Source organism: Eleutherodactylus coqui, chromosome 9, assembly GCF_035609145.1.
Source record: "Eleutherodactylus coqui strain aEleCoq1 chromosome 9, aEleCoq1.hap1, whole genome shotgun sequence".
Taxonomy (NCBI): domain Eukaryota; kingdom Metazoa; phylum Chordata; class Amphibia; order Anura; family Eleutherodactylidae; genus Eleutherodactylus; species Eleutherodactylus coqui.
In genome coordinates this window covers 38,350,976-38,369,009 of record NC_089845.1, presented here as the reverse complement: position 1 = coordinate 38,369,009, position 18,034 = coordinate 38,350,976, and positions in this window count along the sequence as shown.

Sequence of the window (18,034 nt, the reverse complement as noted above, 5' to 3'; positions counted from 1 at the left end):
CCTGTGCATGTTTTATTGTTTGTTTTGTGCATTTGCGCAAGCAAAAAAACACGAACGCTCCCATTGACCTTAATGGGTATTTAAGTTGATTAGTTCAATATGCGCCATTTTCAGGTGCAAATGTACAGGAAAATAAAGCACACTGCATATTTTTTGGCGAGAACAAAATGCAGGTGCAAAATATGCCTATATGAAACAAACCCATTGAAATCACTGGGTTCTATTCACTGCTTATTGGCCGCGCAAATGTTGTGACATGGGTCTAACAGTGTCAACTACAGCAGCCATTTGGATTCCAGAGTCCTATGCAGGTTAATGGGGCCAATTCACCCAGCAGTATCTTCACGCCGTGTGCTATCCATGTATTCCATGGACAACAGGCGGCGCTATAATGGCCTGTGGGGCTATACACATGTACAAGTTTTCACACAGACTGATGGTCCACGTCAAAAAAGATTGCTGGATATCCTATTGTGCGTTTTCATGGATGAGAATATAACTTTCAATGTGCAATATCTGTGGAGGCCGTACGGCATGTGGGCGGGGGTCCATGTGGTCTTCAATTAGAGTTGCATTTGAGCTCTTCAGGTGTAACTGGCATATGGCCCTGTGCATCTGGCCTAAAATACATGGAGAAATCTGATTGCTATAGATCAGGGGTGTCAGACTCACTTTCACTGAGGGCCACATCAGCCTTAATTTTTGCGCACATAAAACAATGACCCCCATAGTGGCCCCATAAATAACAGTAGGACCTTCATAGTGGCCCCATAAATAACAGTAGGACCTTCATAGTGGCCCCATAAATAACAGTAGGACCTTCATAGTGGCCCCATAAATAACAGTAGGACCTTCATAGTGGCCCCAGTAGTAACAGTAGGACCTTCATAGTGGCCCCATAAATAACAGTAGGACCTTCATAGTAGCCCCAGTAGTAACAGTAGGACCTTCATAGTGGCCCCAGTAGTAACAGTAGGACCTTCATAGTGGCCCCAGTACTAATAGTAGTCTCAAGCATGCTGCCAGGCCAAAGGCTAATAACAATCCCCCTAGTGTCCTCTGGCTGGGAAGCATCCCTACAGGCTTTAAACTCACCCCGCTTGCAGCTCCCATCCGGCAGTGGTAGCTGCTGTGGAATCTGTAACCGCTGACCTTAGCGGAGGTGCAGGCGGGGTGAGTAGAGGCAGCACCTACCGGGATGCTCCGGGGTCAGAGCGGAAGCCGCTGCTCCGACCCCTGTGTAGCGGCTAGCGCAGCTCTCATTGCAATCAATGGTAGCTGCACTTGTAATTGCAGGCTGCCTTGTTACCCCCTATTATTAAGCACGGCCTTGTGTTTGACATCTGTGCTATATACAAAGCCTCCACTTTCACTAATAAGCCCTAACAAAGATGGCACGAGGGAATTTTATATTCATGTTGCCAAAAAATGGCCCTTCTGTGATTTTCCTGGTCCGGTAGCTGAACTCAGTAGAGCGGTAATAAGCTTGAGCGATCTCTGCGCTGACAGGGTAGGTAAAATACTCTGAGTTATTGGAGGGGGCGGTCTACAAGGGTACCTTTCCCACTCTTCCCAGCCAGAATGTAAAGCTCAGCTCCGGCTGATGTCCGCTAATTACTAGGGTGAAGCTCTCATGTGTGACCCCCCTACTCATGTAAGTTGTGAGTCAGCCAATCATTTTCAGGGCAGGGCTTTGAAGCCATGCTAAGTGCAAAACTGAAGCAGGAAGAAGCTCATATTTCAAAGTTCAGACCTTTTCCTGTTAATGCATCATGTGCAGAATAGAGAACAGGAGATAGGAAGTTAGAAGGAAGCGTGACGCCAGCAACGTGCAGTCATCTAAGCAGGTTTCTGGATGCTGCTGTCTAGGAAGACGTAACTGCGCAATTATAGCCAGAACAAGCAGAAAGTCCCTCCGCACGAAACAGCAGCAATGTCTGAGAAGTTCCATTTGTGATCATCCTGCACAGCGACTCCTGCCGTGCAGCGAATGCTCATTCACATGCGGCAGACGGACACCCCCCGATTTAGATGGCTATTTAGCCTAATGAATTCCAGATGTATTCTTTTTTCACAGAATTGCGCAGCATATTGCACATTGCACATGTATTGGGGCACCTCCCATGGACTTCTATGAGGACATTTAGTCCGCAAATGTGCAGAAAGATAGAGCGAGTCCTATTATTTTGCAACAAATGTGCATGGAAAATCAGGAAATGTGCATTAACCCATTAACATTAAGGGGTTCTATTCTCTGTGTATTGCGTGCGCAACTTGTGAAGGAGCCCTAAAGCCAGATTCACACGACATCGCATTGTGCACGCAAAATTTCACACGCAATACGCAGTGAATGGAACCCATTGAATTCAATGAGTTCATTTACAAGTCGGTATTTTGTATGTGCATTTCGTTCACGTGGGGAAATACGCAACGTGATGTATTTTCTGCACATTTACGCAGCTCAAGAACCTTACGTATTTTTACAGAGCATATAGGCAAAGTAACCCGATTGGCCGGAATATGCCGAATGTTTGCGTGGCAAAAATGTGCGCACGCCAGTGTGAAGCAAAGCTAAGAGTATTCTTTGCGCGTGTAATACGCAGTGAATGGAGCCCATTGATTTCAATTAGTTCATTCACATACCAGTATTTTGCATGTGCATTTTGGTCACATGGAAAAATACGCGACATGCTCCATTTTCTGCGCGTTTGTACAGCACAAGAGCCTTCCGTATTTGCAGAGTAATAAGCACCCCTGATTGGCCAAAATGCGCTGTGTTATTGCATGGCAAAAATGTGCTTCTGCCAGGTATTTTTTGCTTGCGTACTATGTAGTGAATGGAGCCTGTTGATTTCAATGGGTTCATTCACAGCTGCCTATTTTTTACGCACATTTTGCACTGTAATAGACTATTGAAATCAATGGGTGTATGAAAAGCTGAAGAAAACCTGCGTATTCGCTGTTTATTAATACCTGTGTGAATCTGGTTTAAATGTACTGCAATTCATCCATTCGGGGTATTCCAACGCCGCGTTCCCCAAGATCCGAGTTATGTGAGTCTCATATATATCCTGTTGAAGTGTCTGACTGGCCAGGCGGTATACTACATCCATGTAGCAGCCCCCCTCCCTTTACATCCAGCGCACTCACTGTTCATTCCGCAGCCAACTTTCCAGGCCGCTCTTCCTGCATGTGTTCGTAGACACAGGAGCCTTTACATGCACGCTTACAAGTGGATATTTTGTTCCGGGTTTCTTTTGCTGTAGATGTATTACTTATGACTTAAGTGCCCCATTTCTAGTGTCAGTCGGCCGTCTGAGCCCAGTTGTGTGAGCATGCGAAGACAGAGGCAGCTTTTTAAGTTGACTGGCTTAAATAAAAGAAAGACAAGTTTCACTTGGCCGTGTGCCTCCCAGCTGTTGAAGCATGACTTCTTCATAGTGATTGTATAGCGACATGTTGTACTTCATTTAGGTGGTAAAAATAGACCAATACAATTGGTGTATATTTATTAAAAGCGCCAAAATTGGGAAAAATTTTCCCCAAAAAATGTTATTTTTTCACATTTTGAAGTGTAATATCTCAAATATGTGCAAACATACTGTACAAATCTGTGCTAAGATATATATTTCCATTTGTTTACTTTATTTTGGATGCACATTTGAAAAACTTTGTTTTTTTAACCATTTAGGAGACGTACAAATTTAACATTACTTATTCACATTTTGAGGAACACTTTGTTTTCCCGGCGTCATCCTGACGGCAGACATGGAGGTTGCACCTTGACCTTGTAGGGACAGGAAGCAAGAGACTTCAAAAGGCTCCTCCTGCCTCCCATTCACCAGTGCTTCCTGTCCCTACAGGGACATGCAAGAGGTGCTCCCTCCAGGGAACTACAGGATTACACCGGGATTAACGGTCCAGGGGCCGTTTCCCCTCTCACCTTCTCCAGAAAGGAATCTGCTGACTGCGGGGCTGACGGTCCATAGGGCTGCTTCCCCGCTTACCTCCCCTCCGGAGAGTCAGCGCGGTCCGGGAGCACGGCAGGCCACGGGTCTGACCGCCCGGGGATCACCACCGCAGTGCATCGGAGCGGCGGACCAGAGGTCCCTGAGTCCACTCCTGCATCGTGCACGGGGCTCCGTGCAGCGTCTTTCAACCAGGGAGAGCGGCGGGCCACGGGCTCAGAAGCCTCTCTCCTCCAGGACACCGGCGCGGCCGCGCGCAACGTCGGGGGGCGGAGCCAAGGACGCTGCGTGACGCGGTGATGTCAGACGCCGTCAGCTGACCCGGACAGCGGGAGATTTAAAAATGGAGACCCCCCGACAAGCTTCCACTGACAGCACACCTTCAGGGAAGGATTTATCTGTCTGCCTGATCCTGTCTGCACTTTTGGCAAGTATGACTACAAAGGAATCAGAGATGGAAGCCCTGCAAACCGTAAGTGTGACTTGCTGCAGGAATGTTATGCCCAGGGATTAACATTGTGTAGGGGTTTTTCCCTTATGTGCATGCATGTGTCTTTTGCAGGACAGGGAATCCACCTGGTCTAAGCAAGACCTTAGGAAAAAGTACAAGAAATGCGCCCTGTGCCTCAAAAAGTTAGATGAGGCGTACAAAAAACCGTTATGCCAAGACTGTACTTCAAAGATCCTCACGGATGAACAGGCCGCATTTAGGGAGGATATTAGATCCCTAGTCAGGGAGGAGGTCCGGGCATCGATCTCCAGCCTCCCCCCAGCCCAGCGGGAAAGGAGAGCCACTAAAAGAGCAAGCCACACACTGCTGTCAAGCTCAGACTCTGAGCAATCCCCGGGCGACCTGTCAGACGGCGAACTCTCAGACCGTCTCTCTGACACCATGGATGAGAATAAGAAGTATTATTTCTCATCCGGGGACCTGGATGACCTGATTAGAGCCGTCAGGGATACAATGAAGCTAGAAGATGTGGTCGAGCCTAGGTCCGTACAGGACGACATGTTCGGCGGGCTCAGGCCAAGGAATCGCATCGTGTTCCCAGTCAATGATACTTTAAAAAAAGTAATCATGCATGAATGGGCTACTGCGGACAGACATCTCTTCCTGTCCCGCGAGTACAAACAAAGACTCCGCTTCGCGGAGGAGGATGTGAGTGTCTACGAAGAGGTCCCTAAAGTAGACGCACAAGTGGCCAGAATGGCAAAAAAGACAGCCCTGCCATTTGAGGACTCCTCACATCTTAGAGACCCAATGGACAACAGGGTTGATGCATTGATGAAACGGGCCTGGCAAACGACGGCCTACACGCTAGAGTCCAACATCGCAGCGACTTCCGTGGCGAGGTCGATGTTCCTCTGGTTAGGGGAACTAGACGACCAGATTAAGCAGAAGGCCCCCAGAGAGGCGTTGCTGGAATGTATGCCTTTACTAAAGTCCGCAACAGGCTTCCTGGCAGACGCATCCGCCGAGTCCATGAGGCTGGCGGCCAGAAGCGCCGCATTATCCAACATGGCCAGACGGGCAGTCTGGCTAAGAACATGGAAGGCAGATACAGCCTCTAAAGGAAGATTGTGTTCCATCCCCTTTCATTGCCAGCACATTTTTGGCGCGGATTTAGAGGAGATCCTAAAAAGAGCCACGGACAAAACTCACAGTTTCCCGGATCAAGCCAGACCGGGATTTCCCTACAAACGCCAGCCATCTTTCAAGCCATACCGAGGCAAAGGAAAAACAGGGCGCTGGTCCTACCCCAAAGGAGGCAGGGGTAAGATAAAAACAACCCCTACCCCTATAGAAGAATACCAGGTGGGGGGCAGGTTACTGAACTTTTCCCGAGAATGGCAAGAGATAACAGATAAGCCGTGGGTCCTGCAGCTCATAGCCCAGGGGTACAGGATAGAATTCTTCACCCGGCCCCCCAATTTCTTCAGAATCACCCCCACACAATCCCCTGCCATGCAGGATATCTTTAAAGATGAAATCCTTAAGCTGCTGCAAATGGGGGTGGTAGCTCGGGTCCCCACAGTAGAGCAGGGCCAGGGATTCTACTCTCCTCTATTTCTGATAAAAAAGCCAAACGGCAATTTTTTGGATGATTCTGAATCTGAAGGGCCTGAATAAATTTATTACCTACAAAAGGTTTAAAATGGAAACAGTTCGGTCAGCGGTAACCCTGATCGAAAGAGGAGACTTTGAGTACCGTCGACTTAAAAGACGCGTACTACCACGTCCCAGTCCTGCCAGAACACCATAAATTCCTGAGGTTTGCCATCAGAATAGGGAGTCGGGTACGCCACTTTCAGTTTCAGTGCCTACCCTTTGGCATCTCTACAGCACCCCGAGTATTCTCTAAAATAGTGGCAGAGATGGTGGCGCATCTCCATGTAGCAGGTATAAATATCATCCCGTACCTGGACGACTTCCTGGTAATCGCCTCCTCACCCAAGACCCTCAGAGACAACACTAGCAGAGTCATCTCTCTCTTTCAAAGATTGGGGTGGATAGTCAACTTCCCCAAGTCTAGTCTTCTCCCCGAAACACGGAAAACCTTCCTGGGGGTGCAGCTAGACTCAGTATCTCAGACCTTGTCCTTGCCTCCACTCAGACAGGAAAGTCTTAGATTGGCAGCACAGGAGGGCGGCCAGAAAAAGCAAATGGTAATTAGGGACGCAATGAGGCTCCTGGGCCTCATGACCTCATGCATCAGCATTATCCCTTGGGCCCAGGCGCACTCCAGAACACTACAGAGAGCCATCCTGGGTAAATGGGATGGGACACCCATCTCCCTGGATAAGAGGATGCCCATGTCATCATCTGTCTTAAAGTCCCTCCGCTGGTGGCGGTCAACCGACACTCTAGAGGCTGAGTCACCATGGGTGACAGAACCCTTCATCACTATAGTAACCGATGCGAGCCAGTCTGGCTGGGGAGCGCAAGTGGGGCAACGCCTGCTCCAGGGCGAGTGGGGACCGACGCTGCGTACCCAGACATCAAATTTCAGAGAACTTAGGGCCATCTGGGAAGCGCTTCACAGATCCCAGGATATTCTAAAGAAGAGACACATAAAAGTCTTCTCTGATAATGTGACCGCCGTTTCGCTTATTCGCCACCAGGGGGGCACCAGAAACGTTCATCTGCTGAAAATAACAGCCCGGATCTTCAGATGGGCCGAGGCCACAGTACAATCCCTGACAGCGGTCCACCTCAAGGGGTCCCAGAACCAGACAGCCGACTTCCTCAGTCGAAGACGCCTGGACCCCGGAGAATGGTCGCTGAATCAAGAGGAGTTCCGTCGTATCGCAGAAACCTGGGGCAGTCCACAGGTGGACTTGTTCGCGACCAGAAAAAACTCAAAATGCCCCGCCTTCTTTTCCCTAGATCCGAAGGACAGGGCCGAGGGGTTAGACGCCTTTTCCCAGAGTTGGGACTTCAATCTGGCATACGCCTTTCCCCCCATACCCCTGATCCCGAGGGTTCTTCAGAAGGTCCAGCAGAGCAGCATCACCCTGATCCTAATTGCTCCACACTGGGAAAAAAGGGCATGGTTTCCGGTACTCCTAAAACTCGCCATCACGGAACCAATCCGCCTTCCATCCAGGAAGGATCTTCTAACGCAGGGCCCAGTTCTGTGCCCCAACTTAGAGAGACTGAACCTCGCGGTCTGGATATTGAGGAACAGACGCTACTAAGTCAAGGTCTGTCCTCTAGGGTCATCGCGACGTTACGCCAGTCCCGTAAACCCGTGACCTCTGCTATCTATAATAAAATCTGGAAAAGATTCTCCTCCTGGAGGGGGTTGGAAGTCTCCAATCTCGACACTTCTGTGGCGGAGATTTTGGATTTCCTCCAGGAGGGTCTAGATAAAAACCTGAGACCGGCAACCCTGAAAGTGCAGGTGTCAGCGCACTCGGCCATCCTAGATCAGCCCCTAGCGGAGCATAGACTAATCCGCAGGTTTATGAAAGCAGCAGAGAGAATGAGGCCAGTTAACCGCAGTATGGTCCCCCCATGGGATCTAAACTTAGTCCTCCAAAACCTGTGCAAACCCCCCTTTGAGCCGATCGAGCAGATACCAATTAGGTTCCTCACGTTCAAAACGGTGTTCTTAGTAGCTATCACAACGGCAAGGCGTGTGAGCGAGCTTCAGGCCTTATCTTGTAAGACACCCTACCTATTAATCCAGGACGATAGGGTCATACTAAAAACAGACCCCTTCTTTCTCCCAAAGGTAGCCTCAAAATTCCATAGACAGCAAGAAATTATTCTCCCATCCTTCTGTCAAAATCCCCAAAACGATAGGGAAAGAGACTACCATAGCCTGGATGTAAGGAGGGCCATTTTATGCTACCTAGAACAGACCTCATCTTTCAGGAAGGCTGATTGTCTTTTTGTCCAATTCCAGGGGCCGGGCAGAGGAAGAGCGGCATCTAGAAGATCCATTAGCCGCTGGATAAAATCCACCATCCAGCAGGCCTACTCTTCCGGTAACAGTTCTATCCCTGAGGGACTCAAGGCCCATTCAACCAGGGCAGTCTCCTGCTCCTGGGCAGAGAGGGCCATGGCGACGCCAGATCAAATCTGTAAGGCAGCCACATGGTCCAACCTGCATACCTTCACAAAACACTACAGGCTGAATACGGACCTCTCCTCCGATCTCTCTTTCGGGAGAAAGGTCCTGCAAGCAGTGGTCCCTCCCTAAGAGTTAATTTGGTATACTCCATGTCTGCCGTCAGGATGACGCCGGGAAAGGGGAGTGAATTTCTTACCGAAAATTCCTTTTTCCCGAGTCATCCTGACGGCACGTATTTCCCTCCCGAAAATTCACACGGTGGTACCTACGCCTGTGCGGGCACGAACCAGTAGCCCAGAGGCTCCTATGTTGGACATTTTTGTTTTATGCGGTAAATTTGTGCATAATTTCTTTGGTTAATCCGGGTAAGTTACCCTCTTATTGTTTATGTTCAAAAGAACTAACCATGTTAATTTTGTCTCGGAGCAATAAAATCTTCCTTGGTTAACCACGACATATCCATGTAAGTAATTTAGAAGACACTGGTGAATGGGAGGCAGGAGGAGCCTTTTGAAGTCTCTTGCTTCCTGTCCCTACAAGGTCAAGGTGCAACCTCCATGTCTGCCGTCAGGATGACTCGGGAAAAAGGAATTTTCGGTAAGAAATTCACTCCCCTTTCCTACACCAAGCCAGGATTGCAAAGGCTCATAGGTGTCAGAATAATAGATAAATGATCCCATTTTAAAAACTACACCCCTTAATGTATTCACTGAGGGGGGGGGGGGTCAGGAGTATTTTGACCCCACAGTTTTTTTTTCAGAAGTAAATGCAATTTATGCAAATATTTTTGCAAATATATCATTCCAAATACATATTTTTTTTACTATAGTGCACATGAAAATGAATATTTACACCGCAAAATGGATCCCCCTGTTTGTCCTGTGTTCAGAGGCATACCCATTGTGGCCCTGATATTATGCCCCTATGCACAACGGGGCCCAAACCAAAAGGAGCAGCCGGTGGCTTTCAGAACAGACATTTTGCTTGAAGGTGATTTAGGCCCCACTGCCCACTTGTAGAGCCCTTAAGCCACCAAAAACGACAGACAACCCCCACAAATGACCCCATTTTAAAAACTAGACCCCTTCATGAATTCATCTAGTGGTTTACTAAGTATTTTGACCACACTGTTTTTGAATGAATCTTAAGCAAAGCAGAAGGAAAGAATTTAGATTTTTGGGCAATTGTGTCATTTTAAAAAGTCTTTTTTGTACAGCACACATATGAATGAAGACTTTAACCCCAAAACGGATGCCCCTGTTTGTCCCGTGTTCAGCAACATAGCGACTGTGGCTCTAATATTATGTCCGTATGCACAATGGGGCCTAAACAGATGGAGCAGATGGTGGGTTTCAGAACAGACATTTTGCTTGAAGGTGATTTAGGCCCTATTACCAATTTGTAGAGCCACTGAGCGGCCCAAACGATGGGGAACCCTCACAAATGACCCCATTTTGAAAACTAGACCCCTTAACCTTCATATAGGGGTGTGCTGCTTAGTTTGACCCCACAGTTTTTGAATACATCTAAGCAAAGCAGGAGGGAAAAAATAAGATTTTCGTTTTTTGACAATTATGTCATTTTGAAAAACAGTTTTTTTGTACAGCACACACATATATGAAGACTTTCACCCCAAAATGGATCCCCCTGTTTGTCCTGTGTTCAGAAATATACCCATTGTGGCCCTAATATTATGTCTGACTGCACAACCGGGCCGAAACCCAAAGGAGCATTGAGTTCAACTGTTTTTAACTTTTACATGATCGCCATTGATAACGGCGATCATGTGATCAGGGACCGCTCACCGCAGCCCTTGGTCACTGCTACAGGCTCTCAGCTACCTTTAGTAGCCAGGAGCAAGGAGATTTTAAATTTCCTGGACCCTCCTCAGCTTCTGCGCTTGCATCCGCCATTTTGCCAACATTTGCATGCGCCAAAGTTGGTGAAATGTCAACGGATGAAGATCGCGGCAGGGGAACATCGTCGGAGGTCTTAGGCCTCCTGCACATGGGCGGGTCAGAATCCGTTGTACTGCATGCAGGATTCCCACACAGGAGTTCGACCCAGTGCCCCCAGAATACCTGGCCGACGGCTTCTGCACACACTCCGGTGTGCCGGCTGGCACTCTGCCATGCATATGCAGTAGCCGCTGGCACTGACTGGGGGGTGAGACGTATCCTTCAATACTTCCGCAGCGTACGCTGCAGAAGTACCGCGGGACGGACAACTTCCATTGACTTAAATGGAAGCTGGTCATGTGTAACCTGCATAAAATCGCATTATTTTTCTGCTCACGGAGATGAAATGGCATTTTGCCATTGAATACTATGCGCTATATTTGCTGCGGACTCTGGAGGCAAACGCCCGCCGCAGACTCCACCATGCAAATATGCCCGTGTGCAGGAGGCCTTAGGCAACTAATTTCAGCTCTCCTCATGGATTGGATCAGTGACAAGAAGTGACATTTTAATTTCTTTTTACTTTTACTTGATTGCCATTATCTGTTGGATAGCGCCGATCGCGATGCCCAGTGAACGCGTACTTGGCATCCCGTGAAATCTCCAGCCTCTCGACTATGTTTGGTAGCCAGGAGCAGAGAGATATTAAATTACCCAGGCAAGCTGTGGCTTTTGCGCAGGCTTCCGCCACTTTGGCGATGGGCGTGTGCGTAGAAGCCGGGTTAATATTGTAACAATGTGCTAAGTGATGTGTCATTCAAGGGAAAGTCACATAGGATTGATATAGTTTCTCTTATGACCACACCGTGCTCTAGACAATAGTTCAGTGCTTGTTCTGAAGGGAGACAGAAGACCTTCATTCTACTTGAAGCTGTTTAACAGACAAGAAGATTCAAACTTTGCTAGTTTTTATTTTGCTATCATCTGCTGTTTGTTTACCCATTCCTCCACAAGCAGCGGAGGAGGAGAACAAGGAGATCGGCCCACACTGACTCCAAAGATGTGTTTTCTCTGGACATGTTGAAGAATCAAGAATTAGTAAGTATTCACTGTGTATAAAGTTTGTATAACCCTATCTTATTAGTGTAGTGATATATATATATATATATAGTTTTTTTTTTCTACAGAGTCTGGTGTGATTCCCCTGAAGACTTCAGACAATAAAACAGTAAAGAATGAACAATCACCCACCACCTGGCATCAGGGGCCCGGGTGCAAAAGTTTAGCTCGCCCCCCTACCCCCTCCAGATGAGAGAGATAGATAAAATAGATTAGATTAGATAGATAGATTAGATTAGATATGAGACAGATATATAGATATAAGATTGATAGATATGAGATAGATGAGGGAGATAGAAATATAGATAGATAAGATAGAGACAGATGAGAGGGATAGATAGATGTAGTTTTTAACAATTTCTGTAAACCTGTAGGTCTGTCGGAAGCCCCGCCCCTTTCACTAAATTCTGCTCACTTTCTTGAAAAGCGATGAGAGCAGCATGAAATCATAAAAGCTCATAAATATTTGCATAGAAAAAGGTTTGTGACAAAATGTGCAACTTTTTTTTTTGCTCTACAAAACTGGTGCAAATCACGAAATAACTTTTCCCCTTTGTTTTAGGAGTCCGGAGGAGTTTGGACTCGGAGATAGAGGATATACAAGATTGATTTAAAGCGATACCACGCTACATCGCCGTCCTCTGTTGCTACACGTATGTACTATTTCACTTCATTTATACCATCAGATGAAAAAATCCCTCCCTTAGGGCAGAAGCACACGGGCGCATGCGCTAATACACCTGCCGCTATGGAGCGTATTAGAGCATGAACCGTTCTGTTTTTTTCGGACCGTTCTAAATCCACACTAGTGCAGGCAACACATATCTATATATACACACACACACACACACACACACACACACACACACACATATATATATATATATATATATATATATATATATATATATATATATATATATATATATATATATACACATACACACATATATCCATCTTTATATACACACACATATATATATATCTATATATCTATATATATACACATACACACACACACACATATATATATATATACACACACACACACACACACACACACACACACACACACACATATATATATATATATACACACATACACACATATATCCATCTTTATATACACACACATATCTATCTATATATACTCACACATATCTATATATATATATATATATATATATATATATATATATATATATACATACTCACACATTATTAGTGTAGTGATATTGCTTTTTTTTTTCTTTACAGAGTCTGATGTGATGCCCCAGAAGACAGAGGACCGTAAAATACTAGATAGGTGGAAATAAAGATAAATAGATATATATATATAAGATTGATAGATATGAGATAGATGAGGGAGATGGAAATATAGATAGATAAGATAGAGACAGATAGATGAGAGGGATAGGTAGATGTAGTTTTCAACAATTTCTGTAAACCTGTAGGTCTGTTGGAAGCCCCGCCCCTTTCACTAAATTCCGCTCACTTTCTTGAAAAACGATGAGAGCAGCATGAAATCATAAAAGCTTATAAATCTTTGCATAGAAAAAGGTTTGTGACAAAATGTGCAACTTTTTTTTTTTGCTTCACAAAACTGGTGAAATCACAAAATAACTTTCCCCCTTTGTTTTAGGAGTCCGGAGAAGTTTGGACTCGGAGATAGAGGAAATAGAAGAGAGATTCCAATCTATACCACGTTACATCATTGTTGCAGCCCCACTTCTATTCCTCGTGATCGCCGTCCTCTGTTGCTACACGTATGTACTATTTCACTCCCTTAGGGCAGAAGCACACGGGCGCATGCGCTAATACACCTGCCGCTATGGAGCGTATTAGAGCATGAACCGTTTTGTTGTGTTTTTTCAGACCGTTCTAAATCCACACTAGTGCAGACAACAAATATATATCTATATACACACACATATCTTTCTCTCTCAATATATATCTACTGTATATACACACACACACATATCTATATATACACACACAAATATCCATCTATATACACACACACACATATCTATATATACACACACATATATCCATCTATATACACACACACACATATCTATATACACACACACATATATCCATCTATATACACACACATATCTTTCTCTCTCAATATATATATATATATATATATATATATATCTACTGTATATACACACACACATATCTATATATACACACACATATATCCATCTATATACACATACACACATATCTATCTATATATACACACACATATTACACACACATATCTATCTATATACACACACCTATCTATATACACACAGTATTAATGTAGTGATATGTGTTTTTTTTTTTTACAGAGTCTGCTGTGATGCCCCGGAAGACGTAGGACACTAAAATACAAGATAGGTGGAGGATGAGATTGAGATGAGATGAGATGGAAATATAGATAGATAGAGACAGATAGATGAGAGGGATAGATAGATGTAGTTTTCAACAATTTCTGTAAACCTGTAGGTCTGTTGGAAGCCCCGCCCCTTTCACTAATTCCCGCTCACTTTCTTGAAAAGCGATGAGAGCAGCATGAAATCATAAAAGCTCATAAATATTTGCATAGAAAAAGGTTTGTGACAAAATGTGCAACTTTTTTTTTTTGCTTCACAAAACTGGTGAAATCACGAAATAACTTTCCCCCTTTGTTTTAGGAGTCCGGAGGAGTTTAGACTCGGAGATAGAGGAAATAGAAGAGAGATTCCAATCTATACCCCGGTACATCATTGTTGCAGCCCCACTTCTGTTCCTCGTGATCGCCGTCCTCTGTTGCTACACGTATGTACTATTTCACTCCCTTAGGGCAGAAGCACACGGGCGCATGCGCTAATACACCTGCCGCTATGGAGCGTATTAGAGCATGAACCGTTCTGTTGTTTCGGACGTTTCTAAATCCACACTAGTTTAGAAAAAAAGCCTGAAGATCAGCCCTATGTTTCTTGTATGTAGTAATTATGCAAAGGAATTGTGACAATGAGCATACACACACATATATATATACACATACACACACGTATATATCTATATACACACACACATATCTATATACACATACACACACGTATATATCTATATACACACACACATATCTATATACACATACACACACGTATATATCTATATACATACACACATATATATCTATATACACACACACATATCTATATACACACACATATCTATATACACACACATATCTATATACACATACACACATGTATATATCTATATACACACACACATATCTATATACACATACACACACGTATATATCTATATACACACACACATATCTATATACACATACACACACGTATATATCTATATACATACACACATATATATCTATATACACACACACATATCTATATACACACACATATCTATATACACACACATATCTATATACACATACACACATGTATATATCTATATACATACACACATATCCATCTATATACACACACATATATATCTATATATACACACATATCTATCTATAGATGCACACACATATCTATCTATATATACACACATCTATAGATACACACACATATCTATATACACACACATTTCTATATACACACATATCTATATACATACACACATACATATCTATCTATATACACACACATATCTATATACACACACATATCTATCTATATACACACACACATATCCATCTACAGTATATACACACACATATATATCTATATATACACATACACATATCTATCTATAGATGCACACATCTATAGATACACACATATCTATATATAGATATACACACACACACACACACATATCTATATATAGATATATACACACACACATCCATATATAGATGCACACACATATCTATACAGACACATATCTATCTATATATACACACATCTATAGATACACACACATCTCTCTCTCATATATATATATATATATATATATATATATATATATATATATATATACACACACACACATCTATAGATATGTGTGTGTATATATAGACATGTGTGTTTGCATATGTATATATATATACACACACACATGTATCTATATATACGCACACACACATTATATATATATATATATATATATATATATATATATATACACACACACATATATCTGTCTTTATATACACATGCACACATATCTGTCTATATATACTCATACACACATATCTATCTATATACCTATATACACACCTCTATTTTCTATGCACACAAACATATCTATTTATATATACACACACACATATCTATCTATATACACACATATCTATTTATATATACACACACACATATCTATGCACACACATATATATATCTATATATATACACATATACGCATATCTATATATACACATGGTATTAGTATAGTGACATTGCTTTTCTTTTTACAGAGTCTGGTGTGATCCCCCTGAAGAGTTTAGACAATAAAACAGTAAAGAATGAACCATCACCTACCACCTGGCACCAGGGGCCTACCACTCCGCCCCCCTCCCCCTCCCCCCTGCCCCCCATCCCGTACCCATTCCTAAACCTAAACAAAATGAGTGTAAATAAAAATTATATTTTTATACCCAAGTACTGGAGTGGTGCGCATCTTACTAATAGTCCTGTAAAGCGCTTATTCCTCTCAGGAGGTTGCGGTCCTGTAACATGATCTAAGGAGCAGTTAAGGCTAATGACCATGGCCGGATTTCTGCCGTGTTTCACGCAGCGGAAATCCCCGAAATTGTCCACATTGTAGCACAATGGAAGTATAGTGTGAATACGCTTCCCCGCATACCACCGGCATGTCATGCGGGACTTCACACAGTGAATCCGGGAGGTAAGTATAGGGTGTTTGGGGGGGCACCGTGACAGACTCCGCTGCCGAATTCCGCTGGCGGAGTCAGACACGGCTGTAGGCATGAGGCCTTATAAGTGGACTTTTGAAAAGTTTGTTTTGGCCAGTTCGCCGAAGTTTCGCAAAAGTTCTGTTTGATTTGAAGGAGTTTTAACCAAACTGGAAGTTCACCAAAATCCCTAAAATTGGTGTACAACATTGTCTAATGCATCTTTTAGACAAGACGATGCTCATGTGACCCATCGAAGGAGCGATTCTCATTTATTTTTCGGTGGCTTGCATTTAAAGCAAATGATTATCGTTCACTTTTGCTCATTTTAATGATTTTTTGAATAATAATCGTTATATCTGAATGCACCTTTAGAGCCATTAAAGGGGTTGTCCCGCGTCGAAAGCTAAAATTTTTCTTTTGCCCAGTCCCCCAGTACCTGTAAAGGAAAAACGCTGCCATGTGTTAGTAAAAAAAAAAAAAAATTCCCTTACCCGAATCCCCGTTCAGCTACTTTAAAAAATCCTCTGTCCAAGATGGCTGCCGCTGGTCTTCTCCCACTGTGCACCACGGGTCTTCTCCCATGGTGCACTGTGGATGTTCTTCTACTGTCTGCGTTCCACTGCTGATTACAGCCACCCCATTGGCTGATCGGCACCATGTGATGGGGGGCGGAGCTACGCGATGATGCTGAGAAGGGGGAGGAGCCAGGACACAGCTCCTGAGCCCGGAGCCTCCAGGAGATGGTTTTTCTCTGCGCAAGCGCGACTGTTGCAGCGACCAGAGAAGAAGGCTTCAGTCGTGGCCATGGAGACGGGGACGCCAGCACCGGAGGGGGTAAGTGTATAACTTCTGTATGGCTCATATTTAATGCACGATGTATATTACAAAGTGCATTAATATGGCCATACAGAAGTGCTGAACCCCACTTGCTGCCGCGGGACAACCCCTTTAAGCTCTGTATAACACGCTGGGAGTGTTATATGGGGCATCTATGACTCTTAGGCCTCATGTCCATGAGGAAATTTGGGCCCGCACAGATTACCCGTGCAGACATGAGACCAGAAAATAGATTATACTCACCTGCTCGGATGCTGCGGATCTCCCCTCCGTCATGGCCGGGACTTTTATCTTCTGTCCGGCGGATGTGCTCAGCACACTGGCAGCGTGCCGCGCGCCTGCACTTTTTTTTCAAACTCCTGCGGTCCTGTGGCACAGCACAAAAACAGCTGCGGGTGTGCAGCAAGACCGGACGCTTCCATTGGCATCAATGGAAGCCGTGGGAGCCGTCCCTGTGGGAGATTCGCAGGAAAATGGAACATGCTGCAATTTCTTCCTGTGCATGCGACCCGTTTGGCCGCCCTTTATTGGGGCGATGTCCCCACTCAGGTAGGTCTGTGTCACTAACCCTAGTAGAATATAGGGAGAGGTGCTAATCTGTGGTAATTCACCTGGTGTTCCCTATCCTTCTAGGTCAGTTGCCCACACGAACATCACACCGCCGCTCAGGATCCTTAGTGATGAGCTGACCACCTCCGGCTGTCAGAGCAGCAGGGCCTGACATCATTATAGGGGATAGAAGTGGAAGTG